The following is a 12810-nucleotide window of genomic DNA, read 5'->3' on the forward strand; positions in this document are numbered from 1 at the left end:
TCGAAGTGCTTTAGGAAGAATTCTAAGATGGTGGTTTGTGGCAAACTCAGCGTCACGGTCCGTAGAGTATGAATGGTACCTAATTTTCATAGCTAGTGGGTATTTTTCCTTCATCCCTTCCTTCCTTCTTGAATCCAGAATCTAACATGATGGTTATAATAAAGTTAAAAAAAAAAAAAAGAAAGAAGAAGAAACTTTTGAATATTTTTTCAAAGAAATGTAGAGTATATTAACTTATTTTGATGTAAATATCACTTTCTCAGGGGAACTTTGCTTGATGCCTTTATGCCTGAGTTTGGTGCCTTTTTGTGTTCCCACATAGTACCCCCTACCCATTACATCTTAACAGTTTCCATTCCATGTGTTCACTTCCCCCGTCCCTCTTTAGACTCCGAGCTCACGGATGGCAGAAACTGTGTCTTATTTGTCATTGTATTCTCTGAGCCTTGCACAGTGCCTGGCCCACAGTAGATTCCCACAAAGGTGCGGCCGCTATTCTGCTATGCAGTTCATGGGATGGATCCGATTTAAAATAACAAGAAGCGTGACGACGTGTTCAGTTTAATGGTTGAATAAAACTAACACTCAGTTTGCCAAATTTCTACCCTCCTTAGAAACATAGCCTCTAAGAACAGACTATATCAGGCTGAGTGGGACATTTTAGGTAGATACATTTTTTTAGATTCCTGTCATTTTTCTCCTATTTGAAGCTGACATTCTCTGGCTGTGTGTGTGTGTGTGTGTGTGTGTGTGTGTGTGTGTCTGTAACTCTCTCTTTCTTTCTCTCCTTCTCTTAGTTTCCCAGCATGAATCTTTCTTCCATTACCCATGTATAGGAAGTGTATTTAGTAAAAAGTGATTCTCCAACTGTTCTTTATAGAATATTGATATTTTTGTAAGATTTTAAAAGGTGTTCCATTTTAGTCAGGGTTTCTGAACAAATATTGGTGGGAATGTTGGATTAAGTCCAATGAAATAGGCTTCTTTATTAAAGCGCACTGTTGGGGCGCCTGGGTGTCTCAGTGGGTTAAAGCCTCTGCCTTCGGCTCAGGTCATGATCTCAGGGTCTGGGATTAGGCCCAGCATACGGATCCCTGCTCAGTGGGGAGCCTGCTTCCCCACATCTCTCTCTGCCTGCCTCTCTGCCTACTTGTGATCTCCGTCTCTCAAATAAATAAATAAATCTTTAAAAAAAAAAAAAAAAGTGCACTGTGGCTCTTTACGAAGGGACTACAGTGACTAAGTTTAGGCCTTAGAATCTTCTTTCTTTCAGAAAACCCATTTCCTTTGGTTGGAACTTAAGTCTGATCATTGATGTTACATATATAAATATTGGCCATAATACATATTTTCTGTGGTTTTTAGGATTTTTGGTAACTTTTATCTTGTTAAAGTACCAAACTTTTATCTTGTTATAGTACCAAACTTAGGAAAAATTACAAAAACAATCCATAGACTATCCAGCAGTATTTACTTAATTCACGGACTCAATGGTTATTTATATTTCATCCCATTTACTCTATTATTATCTTTTTCTTTCACTGATTTTTTTCCTTAATCACCTGAGAAAAGACTGGTGACATCCAACCCTTTTAAATATATCTTACATATTTCCTAAGAACAAATATTCTCTCACGTGACCACAGCATACTTCTTGAACTCAGAAAAGTTAACATTTAACACCGTAAGAAAACTATTATCTAATCCATGATCGATATTTAAATGTGAATACTTATTTCAGTAATGTCCTTTAGAGCTTTTTTCCTTGTCTAGGATTTGGGATCATGTATAACATTTATTTGTCATGTCTCTCTTGTTTCCTTTCACCTGGAATGATCCCTCAGCCTTTCTTTGTCTTTCTCGATCATGACATTTTTAAGGAGTCTCTGTCAGCTACTTTATAGAGTGCCTCTCTGTATTTGGGATTTGGGCTTTCCAATTACATTAGTTACATCATTCTGTGGCAGGAACACCACCCAAATGATGTTGTGCTCTACTCCGTGCATTAGGTCTGGAGGCATGTGATGCTGATTTGTCCTCATGTTGTTGATGTTAACACTGAATAATTCTTTAAGGTGGTGCGCACCAACTTTCTCCAGCGTAAAGTTACTATCTTCCCTTCGTAAGTAATAAATAATTTGTGGGAAGATGCTTTGACACCATATAAATATCCTCATCCTCATAAAAATCCATTAACTCTGTAATTTTTGTCGTTATTAGCCTCTACCACAATTTCCTTTCTTATTCGTTCACTTTTTTTGTTTATTGGTACCACTTTGGGCTTTTGGATTTTACTTTATTCAGTGTCAAAATTCATTACTGTCATTATTTTGATGCCTGAGATTTAGCCAGTGGGAATCCCTTCAGACCGGATCTTTTGTTGGTTTCATATTGTCTCCATCATTATTTGAGGACTTACCTTAGTTTCAGCTGAACATAAATGCCCCAGGCTCATCATATTCTTGTCCCAGTCCCATAATTAGCCTTTCCTCCCCAAGGAGCTCTCATTCTTTTAAGAAGAAATGTATTTAGAAACCACGATATGGGCACTAGGGGTGCTCATTGCTGTAGGTATATAGAGAGCCTTCCAACAGACAGAATTAGAAAGTGTATATGTAAATTTAATATAATATACACATGAGAACCATGTGTTCATGTTGATGCTTCTATTTCAGTCCAACACTTTAGGTTCATCCCCAGGTTCCTCTCCATCTTTGTTACTACAGTCTTTGGCAGTGAGAAACCTAGCTTCATCATCTCTAATATATTGACAAGAATATGCCTTAAGCCATTTCTGAGTTGCTTACTCATATCATCAGGACAAGCAGACCAACTAACTAGTTTCACAGCTGCTTACTAATGCTATAATTTTAATGTAATTTATATTTATAATTTAATTTCACATTCAGTGAAATTGATAAATCCTAAGTGTACAATTTGATGAATTTTGATAAAACACATATACTCACATGACCCACATCCCTCTTGAGATAATTTCCTGCATCCTAGAAATTTCTCTCGTACCCCTTTCTGATCAATAATGCTCCACTAGAAGTCACTAGCTTTTAAGTTGTTTAAAGCACATATTAGTTTGAGAACATCTTGTGAGTAGAATCATGAAGTAGGTACTCTGTTTTGGAATCCAGCTTCTTTTGTTCAGTATATTGCCTGTGAGAGTCATCCATGTTGTGTAGATGAATAATGTGTTCTTTTTTATTGCTGAGTAGTGTTCCATAATGTGAATGTGTCATGATTTGTTTCTGTTCTCCCATTGGGAGACATTTTGGTTATTTTTAGCTTTTGGTTTTTATGAATAAAGTTGTGACCCTCCCTAGATAGGTCTTTCTGCTTTATTTTTCTTGATTTAATAAGTAGGGATAGAATTGCTGAGTCATGGGAAAAGGGTGGTGAAATACCTTGAACTGTATAAAGCACTTTGGAACCTTTTCCCAAAGTGGTTGCTCCATTTTACACTCCCACTAGCCATGTTGAGAGTTCCAGTTGTGCCACCTTGCTCACATGTGTGTTGTAGTCTTTTTAATTTTAGCATTCTGTTGGGTGTGTATTGGTGTTCTTTGTGGATTTATGTGCATTTTCTAGCTCATATACATTTAATTGACTTCACTTAATGCATTTTTTTATCCCTTAGAGTGCATAATTTTTGGAAAGTCCCATTAAATGCAGACAATTAGTATGATTCTGTTTTCAGTGGAATACCTGGTGTTTTAAAAGAAGGTTTACTCATGTAGAATCATCACTACTGTTTGAGCAAAGACATAGGGACTTGACTGACATGGCTGGTGTATACTATGCCAGCAAGAAATCTTACCTTAGGTGAGAGTGGGCTGTTAAACAAGCCTTCAATTCTGTTTAGCGTTTATTTTTTATCGAGTTTCTGCCATATAGTCATCCTTACGTTCAGCTTTATGAAATAGAATAGAAGCAAAAGATACTATTCCTTTATAACTTTATATATTATACAATATGTATTCCTTTATATATTATACAACTTTAATATCAGTGCAGAAAATACTGGATTTTCAGCACATGGTATGGTGAAGATATTTATGGGTTAAATATGGTTTTTCTTCAAAGGTGAAAAAAAAACTCACCCTAATAAAATATTGGTTTATTTTGATCTTAAGCTTTCTAAAAGTAGGGAATCTTGTTTGTGTTCACATACCACAACCTTTTAATCAAAGGTAGGAAAACAGACTTATTTGTGACAACGAAAGACATTTCAGGAAAGGTGAATCTGGTAAGACTTCGTCCTGATTGCTGTTATTTCAGGATGATTTCTCTGGGAGGGTAGAAGACTGACATGGAAAAGCAAAACTGGAGCTCAGAGAAAGAGAAAAGGGGCGGGGGGGACGAAATCAGCAATCATTCACATTTGTTGAAGGTGTTGAAGTTGAAACTTGAGTTGGCGAAGGGTACCCTTCAGACTAATCTGAAAAAGATTAAAGATCCTTGGAAGTATTTTAATTAAAAAAGGTAATATGATGCTTTTACCTTCTTCTTTGATTAAATCATTTTAATGTAAGTTGGGAGGTCCAAGTCTTCCCATTCATGTTTCCTGCTTCTTGAGTTAACTCTTTTCCTGCTGCTTTTGTTTGTTTTCCCCTACCCTGATGGACACTTTGTCCATGGGGTAGGGAAAAACAGAGGAGGAGAAAGTGTCCTCCTTTGGCAAGGAAGATATTTCCAGTTTTATCTTCCCTCTTAATGTACTCTTTCTCTCATTGGTTTTTTTTTTTTTTTTCTTCACTTTCTTTGTCTTTTAACTTCATCTGGCCCCATTTGTATCCTTGTTCATTCCCTCAGATTCCTGTCCTTTCTGTAAGACTCTTCGTCTTTTGATTTTCCCTATTTCTCTGCTTCCTTTCTCCTTGGTTTACAGTCTCCTTTCGCTTCCTCCATTTTTCCCTTGTCCTTTCCTTCCCTTCTATTAAACTTGACGTCTTTACTTCCATGTGTGGGCCACCCCAGCGACCCCATTAACCTGAAGACTTTTTGGTCAACAATTCACATGAAGAAAGAGGGAATTCTGAGTAATGTTCTGAAGGATTAACTGTAGAGTAGACTTAGGAGAGAAACTTGTTGATTTGTAAAATAATAGAAAACTGAGGTATTCTGTGGTATGACACCTGCTGGAGTTACTGAGGGGAGTTCAATTGTCAGAGAACTGGTGGATATTTGATTTCAGATTCTTTCCATCCTATAACTGAGGGTTTCCTGGTAACTTGAAATTTGTTCGTTTGGTGACTTTCATCCCCAAGGGTGAGGCACATTCCTTGGGGAGCCTGCCTAGATGAAAACTGATTCATTCTACAGTAGAAGTCTTGAAACCCTGCTATAGCTTTACCAAGTGACCCCAGAGTAGACCGAGCCTTAGAAGATGAAGTTCAAATAGGGAACGAGTTGACCAATTCTAGACCCAGATTTGAAAGTCATCATGTGGATTAAGTATGCCCCATATCAGTTCATGGGTAGATTTTAGTAACCTTGACTGAACTCAGCCACTGGGGACCTAGAGATCTAAGGGATCATACACATAATTCATGGAGTTCATCACTGAGAGGTGTTCTGGAATATGGCACTCTTCTGGACAAGCACTCTGATCTAGGAAACTAAACAGTCCATAAGGATAAGGAGGGACAAAATGGCATGCATCAGGAAGAGTTCTTTCTTTTTTGTCTCATGGTACAATTTTCTTCTTGTATGCAGTCCAACATGTGTAAGTAAGTTATGGATCATCCCTGCTTGAAGGAATACAGGGAAGGAGGAAAGGAAAAAAAAATTAAATCCCACTTTTCAATTGTAGCAGTAGATGGAAACCACCTGTCCTGCCTCAGCCTTGCTTTCCTTTTCCTGGAGGCTGGGAAGGGAGGGAAATCAACAGTCTAATGCTGTTGGGACTCTCTGATGCAGAAGACAGATCATCAAAATATATATTTAAAGAAGGAAAAGCACAGAGAACCTCTCATTTTACTAATCCACAAACCCTATCATTTCTTGCCAATTCCCTTAGGGGGTGGGGAGGGCTGGAAGCCAGAGGGGTCTCATCACACTTCTCAACAAAGATTTAATAGCAGGGTGCTATGGGGAAGGCTGAGGCTACGGAGACTTTATTATGCTTACAAAACTGAGTACGAACTAGCATTGTAAATCATCAAAACTAAGCTACACTTAACAGGATAAATGTGTAAAGTGCATTTGGTAATACTGTATGCTTGTTGTTCTGAGTCCGTTTTCTCTTCTCTCCTGCTAATTTGCAACCTTGAGTCGTCTGTTAAGTGTTCTTTCACATCATTAAAACGAATTGCCTGGGTATAAATGCAGAAAAACCTGAATAACATTGTATTAGTTCTTAACCCTCTGGCCCTCCATACCATTGGTAAAATGAGTGAGTAGAGATGCGTATAACAGCAAGCCTGTCAGACTTTGGGGGGGGGGCGTGTTTGTAGACCAGATTTTTAAAACCCTAGCATTATTTGTGGCTCCTTTACAAATATTATTATTACTGTACAGGCTCATGTTTTTGAGGAAAATGAACTTAATTGAGAAGTAGATGCTGCGCATCCGATAAAATGATGTGTTCACTTAATTTGATTTTAAAAGTTATGAGACTTCTTGGAAGCTGCAATAGGTTTTGTGAACTGAAGACTTTTCAACATCTGGATTTTTTTTTTTTTTTTCCAAAAGAATTCTTTTTTTAAGAAGTGAAAGTGATTGTACATGTGTTATATGGTTGTGGTAAATTAAAGACTGGCTGGTTCCATCTAAAAACCAGTACGCCAGGGTGCCTGGGTGGCTCAGTGGGTTAGGCCTCTGCCTTCGGCTCAGGTCATGGTCCCAGGGTCCTGGGATCGAGTCCCGCATCGGGCTCTCTGCTCAGCAGGGAGCCTGCTTCCCTCTCTCTCTCTGCCTGACTCTCTGTCTACTTGTGATCTCTCTCTGTCAAATAAATAAATAAAATTTTTAAAAACAAACAAACAAACAAGCAAACCAGTATGCCAACAGCTAGTTCTGTTGGCAAAGGGTAGTAAGGAAACTGAGTATTTTATGGAATGAAGCACTATTTTCATGGAAGCATATTGAAACTGTTTTTAAGACTTTTATTTTTTCCTTTCTAAAGCGTGAGTTGAAATAAAGTACATGAAATAAATGTGGTATTTTAACTTTTTAGCTAATATTAATTACATTTAAGGCTTATAACTTTTATTTGCATATTTCTGTGTTAATTTTTGTATTAATTCATTATTCATACTTTTTTATTAATCATTTATGTGTTAATTAGCTATCTATTTCTATATAATTAGGCTAAAGGCATTGTGTGTTTTATTTTTTTCCCTCTATTTTGATCAATTCCTTGTTTTCTACCTTAAATTTTTTTTTTTAGATTTGTTTTTTTTTTTTAAGATTTTATTTATTTGTTGGAGAGAGAGAGAGTGCACAAAGGGAGAGGGAGAAGCTCCCTGCTGAGAAGGGAACCGAGTGCAGGGACTCCATCCCAGGACCCCGAGATCATGATTGATCCCAGGCAGACACTTAACCGACTGAGCCACCAGGGTGCCCTTATTTATTTATTTTTTTTCTTGTTTTGTTTGTTTTTTTAGCCTATTTTTTTCCTCCAAATCTCCAAGCCCCCAAAATGCAGTTTTACGGCCTCCACCAATTCCATTCCCGGCCCCTATTCCACACACTTCTTATTTTTTAGACTAGTGTTTTCCAAACTTTGATAAGAAAAAATTAGTTTGCATCTTTGTCATATGTATTTATCAGCACATCTCATAGATGCACGTATGTATACAACATTTATCAAAGCAGAAATCGAAAACTGAGGTCAAGATGAAATACACAGGTATTTAAAATAAATTTATGTTGTTTTGAAGTCCTGGTCCAGATTCACTTTTTTAACAATTCATTTTAATGACTGTCTTCCAGAGCCACCAAAGATCGAATGTGCGTTGTTGTTACACTTTTCAGTGAGGTTCATCATCATCATCCATGGTGGATCTAAGCCCATATTTCAAATAACTTTCCTGATAATGTCAGTTTTGTTTCACCAGTTTGGGATCAGGTCTGATTAAATCGTTTCCCTCCTTTATGCAGTGGTGGACAAACAGCTTTTTCTAGGAGTGGCCGTGGCCAGATTTGCCATTTTCTTGATGATTACTTGTGTTCCACTATCAGTGTCCCGCAGTTTTCCTCGCAGAAGACTTTAAAAACCGCTTGTCAAAATTTGAGGATTTGTGCAAATTATACTAACTTACATTACCTAATATGATCCCGAAGTCTCTTTTACTGGGCTCGGTAGACCTGCATTATTCTGAGGCATGGGAAGAGACTGGAAAAGCAAGGGAACCCAGGCTGATGGGGGGTACTAAATATCTTCCTGCTCCCAAGAAGGTCTGCTTTGTTTCTGGCTGGTGTCTGTTCTGATTGGTTTCTCAATATTCAGAGTATCTTCTCTGTCCTAGGATTTGTACCCTGTATTGCAGAGACCACTCTTCTTGACTGCCATATGCTACATCGTGTGAAAAAGCTCGCTAATCTGTGCTCCTCTCAGTTCAGATGAAGTGGTGGGGTTGAGTGTGTTGTTTTCATGGTCTGGTTGGGCCATGACTAAATTCTATACGTTTACAAGAAAAAGCAATCGTCCCTAATTGGTTCCAACCTCTGAGCCCTTGGCCGAGTGAGCTCCTTTCTCTGGGTTTGGAGGAGGGGTCAGTGAAGCTATTACCTGCTCTGAAAGCTTTGTTATTTTCACACAGAACTTCCGGTATTAGTATGTAGTCTACCGTTCTCTTCTTAATATATTTGTTTGCGAAATTCTCTGTCAAAACATGAATGTAAACTAATCATTTTTGTTCCATTTTCTTCATGCTCATTGAATGCTTTTGTGCACCGTATTTGGGATTTATAAAAGGACTGTACTGATGAGTTATGTTTTCCCACTGTGAATGAGCTATTACCTATATTAATTTACTAAAATTAAATAGTTGAAATGTTGAAGGAGTAACTTAAGAAATATTTTTATGTATTTTTGATGTGCGTTTTGAAATTGGTGCTTTTATTCTCAGCCTGCTTTAATAACTTGTACATCACAAGAAATCTACCGGTTATGAATGAAAAGTTCATAAAGGGTGAAGGTGCTAGAAATAGAAAATAAATGGGTGCATTCACTCTGTTTTTTACAAGTACAGCCTAAGTGGAGGATGTCACATACTCGCTAGAACTATACTTGCAAATTACCTGCTCCTTAATTAATTTGAGGTTTTAGAAATTAGCATTTTGACATGAATATAATCCAAGAAAAAAAATTAGCGTTATTTGTCTCTGTAGCAAACATTGTTACCTTTGGATGTCTTGTGGAACCACAACTGTTAGATAAATGGTTTTGCCTTAGTTGTGTAAATGATAATGAATATATAATCATCTAATTCTGTGGTTCCAGGATTTATTTGCCAAAAATTGTAAATAAAATGTCAAGAACATAATCCATGGGAGAATATCTCCAAGAATTTCCACTGCGTCCTTGATGGTCATTGATGGTAATTAAAGCTGTCAGTTTGTCTCTGTGGAGAAGTGTAAAAATTATAAATGAAGGGATGTATTTGGGATGTGGAAACAGTGGGGCCTCTTTTGTGCAGAAGGTGAATTAAAAGAGATCAACGATTTCCTAGGCCCTACGCAGCCATTCAGTCTGTCTTACAAGTGGGGCAGAGCGTAATAATTTGGATACAGTTGTGTGCACACAAGGGCTCTGCCACATGTAGCCTGTTCTCAAACGTGAAATTCAACAGAATAAAACTTAAGATGTTGAATTTTTACATGTTTGCACGAGTGCACTTAATTTTTTTTTCCCCCCACATTACTCTACGTAGGATGCTTCCTTTAAAGGGTGGTAAGTTGCTAAAGGAGTATTAAAAGTAGACTGTTTCCCCATTCTTTCTCTTTGTGCTAGGTCTACGGCAGGGGATCTTGTCTTTGGGGAATGGCAGCAATGTCATAGAGATCTATGACCTCTTAATAGGCCTTGGGAGGGGAAGGCAAGAATCATTCTACACTGTGCCTCCGGGCTTAGTTCCTTTAAACTTCAAGGAATTGGACTGGAACTCTTCACTCCTTCTTTCTTTCAGCTTTACCTTCAGGGGAAATTGATCGATTAGAGGTGATTATTCCACAAACTCTGAACCCTTTTCCCCTCTTTGTTCCAACTGGAGCTTCTCAAAGTTTAAAGGGATTGTGTCTCCTGGGTGAATTGTAGAATGAATTTAAGTAGATTATTGGGTAGAACTCTTTGAACATGCATTAAAAGTGCTAAAAAATATATTTGGAACAGAAGGAAATATTTGAAGTCAAAGGATAAAGAAACATTTGTTTCAGTGCTAATTATAATGTAATTATAGGGGATATTTTTGAGAAATGATTAGTTGCTAGACTGTAGAATCATAGTAGTGCTTCAAACCAAGAAAATAACAGGGTCAGTACAACAAATGGACAAATGTGGAAAATTGGATGGTGTAAGTCCCTAATGGGACCGAAGACATCTATAAATGACTAGGTTTATAGATGTCCTCTGTTAACCACAGCAAGATTCTACTAATTGATGGCTTTGGTTTTTTCTAACATATTTGTTTAACAACAACAAAATGATATTTATCTATTTTTTTTTTTGCATGCATGATAGATTTGTCTTATGGACACTGTGGACCTCGTTTGAATGATGTCTCTTACCACATCAATTTAATTTTTTCCTCTTTAAAAAAATGTAATTCTTCTTCAACTCTATCTACCCACAGAGCAGTATTAGCTCCCCCTGGTGACTAAATAAAAATGTAGACAAGAATGATTGGGTTGATGAGCTTCATTAACTTTAATCTTTAAATGCATAATTAATATTAAGATGCATACAACAGGCCTGTACTCTGAACTGTTTTCCAAGTAAAAAATTCTAATTAGTCTTGAGAAATGTCCATTTTCATATCAGTATCTACATAATGAACTTGGTTGATCTTATGTGGCTTTCTTGGAGTTGTGCCCATTTTAATGACCCCAGAGCTCTTAGTTTTCTGATGTGGGAGATATTGGAACAGAGGGTAAATATTCAGATCTTCTGTACACTAGGAGCTCATTACCAACAGAAAATAAAAGCAAAAGCAACTACCAATTTACCTATCTCTATCATTCTTACAAAATAGACTTTCTGTAGAGAAGGTTATCATTGTTAGAATGATTTAAAAGAAGCATTCTTTTAGGAAAACACTGTTACACATTCAAACACTAAGATGTATGTTTTTGTCATATCAAGAAAACATTTTTATGTTTAATTTACGAATTATTTAGACTGTGTATTTTTCTTACTGAGGTTGACTTTCAGCTTAAGTCTTATAGTTTAATTTGTAAAAAAATTCTCCATCATAATTAAATTATGAGGTTGACAGTTGAGAATGCTTTTATAATCTTTTTGAAAAGAAAATCTGTCAAGTCTGTCATGGGCTTATGATTTCTCATATGTAATTTTATTTTCTATGCAATGTATTTGCTTTTCACCCTGTTTTATACTGGTTACCAGAAAGCAACGTTCTGTGACTCTACGATCTGGTTTTAATTGTTTTATATTAAATATTACATACTATCATGCCTTCAAAACGGAAGATCTGGAATTTTATCTGAGAGCTAATATTTGATCTTTTGCTCCCCCTGTTTTTCTGAACGTATGCTCCTATAATTTAGTGCGCCACCCCCATGCTCACTAACATTTTGTTTTTCTTCCCTTCCCAGGATTTTATTTTTAGGGCACAAGCCTTAGCCTCTAGGTTTGTGTTTTCCCAAGGCACCTGTCTGTGTGGGGAGAAACGATATGTAACCATTTCTTCTTGGTACCTGAGGTATCATCCTCTTTGGCGTGTGGGAAGCTGTGGGAAACTTCTTTTGGAGCTACTGATGCTGTTTTGTCCCTCAGCCTGAAAGGGTAGTAGAGCTAACAAGCAGCACAACTGAGTGCAGCCCCTCCTCCTTACCTCAGTGTGTTTTGCCCTCCTTCTATCGCTTGCGTTCTCAAGCGAACTGCGCGCCCTTTGTAGTTTCATTTGTCTCAGCCTCAGTAAAGGCACAAAGAACCATGTTTTGCCTTATCTTTTACTTGTGGTCACTTCCAGTTGGAGCTGAAGCTGGTGCCTCCCAACTAAAGAGGGATAGCTTTCTTCTTGTGAACACTGGTTTACAAATGATACATTTTGGGACCCCAGGTGGCTCAGTTGGTTAAGCATCTGACTCTTGGTTTCGGCCCTGGTCATGATCTCATGGGTTGTGGGCAAGCCCGGAAACGGGACCCCCATGCTCAGTGGGAAGTTTGCTTGAAGAATCTCTCCCTCTGCCCCTCCCCCAGCCCTGTTTTTCTCTCCCTATCAAAAGTAAATAGAATAAATAAATCTTAAGGAAAAAAAAAAAACCAGGAAACTGACACCTTTTTATTAACACAAATATTATTATATTGATTAGCTACTGTAGCATGGCTTAGTATAACCAAAAATATGTGACATCATTTCTTGCTACACAAAGAAGGCTGTGCAGAGGTAGTGAAATGAATAGCACCTCTCATTAATTTGTTTTCCCAAATACTGCTGTGCATTTGTCAGCAAGTTCAGCTCAACAAACACTTACCAAGGTCCTACTCTTTGCCCACTACGTACTGGAAACACAGGGCCCAGGATCTTCTGGGAAAAAAATAGTTGAGGGTAGCTCTCTGAGCCCAGCCTGGAGGTTTAGGGATGACTTCCAGGAGCATGTGATGCTGTTAGT

At 37.6% G+C, this 12810-nt stretch overlaps 1 protein-coding gene across 3 annotated transcripts in view; it reads left to right on the top strand.

The window, feature by feature from the left end:
- Positions 1 to 12810, top strand: part of ZNF521 (zinc finger protein 521) — a 277983-nt gene that overhangs the window by 29180 nt on the left and 235993 nt on the right. The gene's annotated exons all lie outside the window — the stretch shown is intronic.

This window comes from Neovison vison, chromosome 3 (genome assembly GCF_020171115.1).
Source record: "Neovison vison isolate M4711 chromosome 3, ASM_NN_V1, whole genome shotgun sequence".
Lineage (NCBI taxonomy): Eukaryota > Metazoa > Chordata > Mammalia > Carnivora > Mustelidae > Neogale > Neogale vison.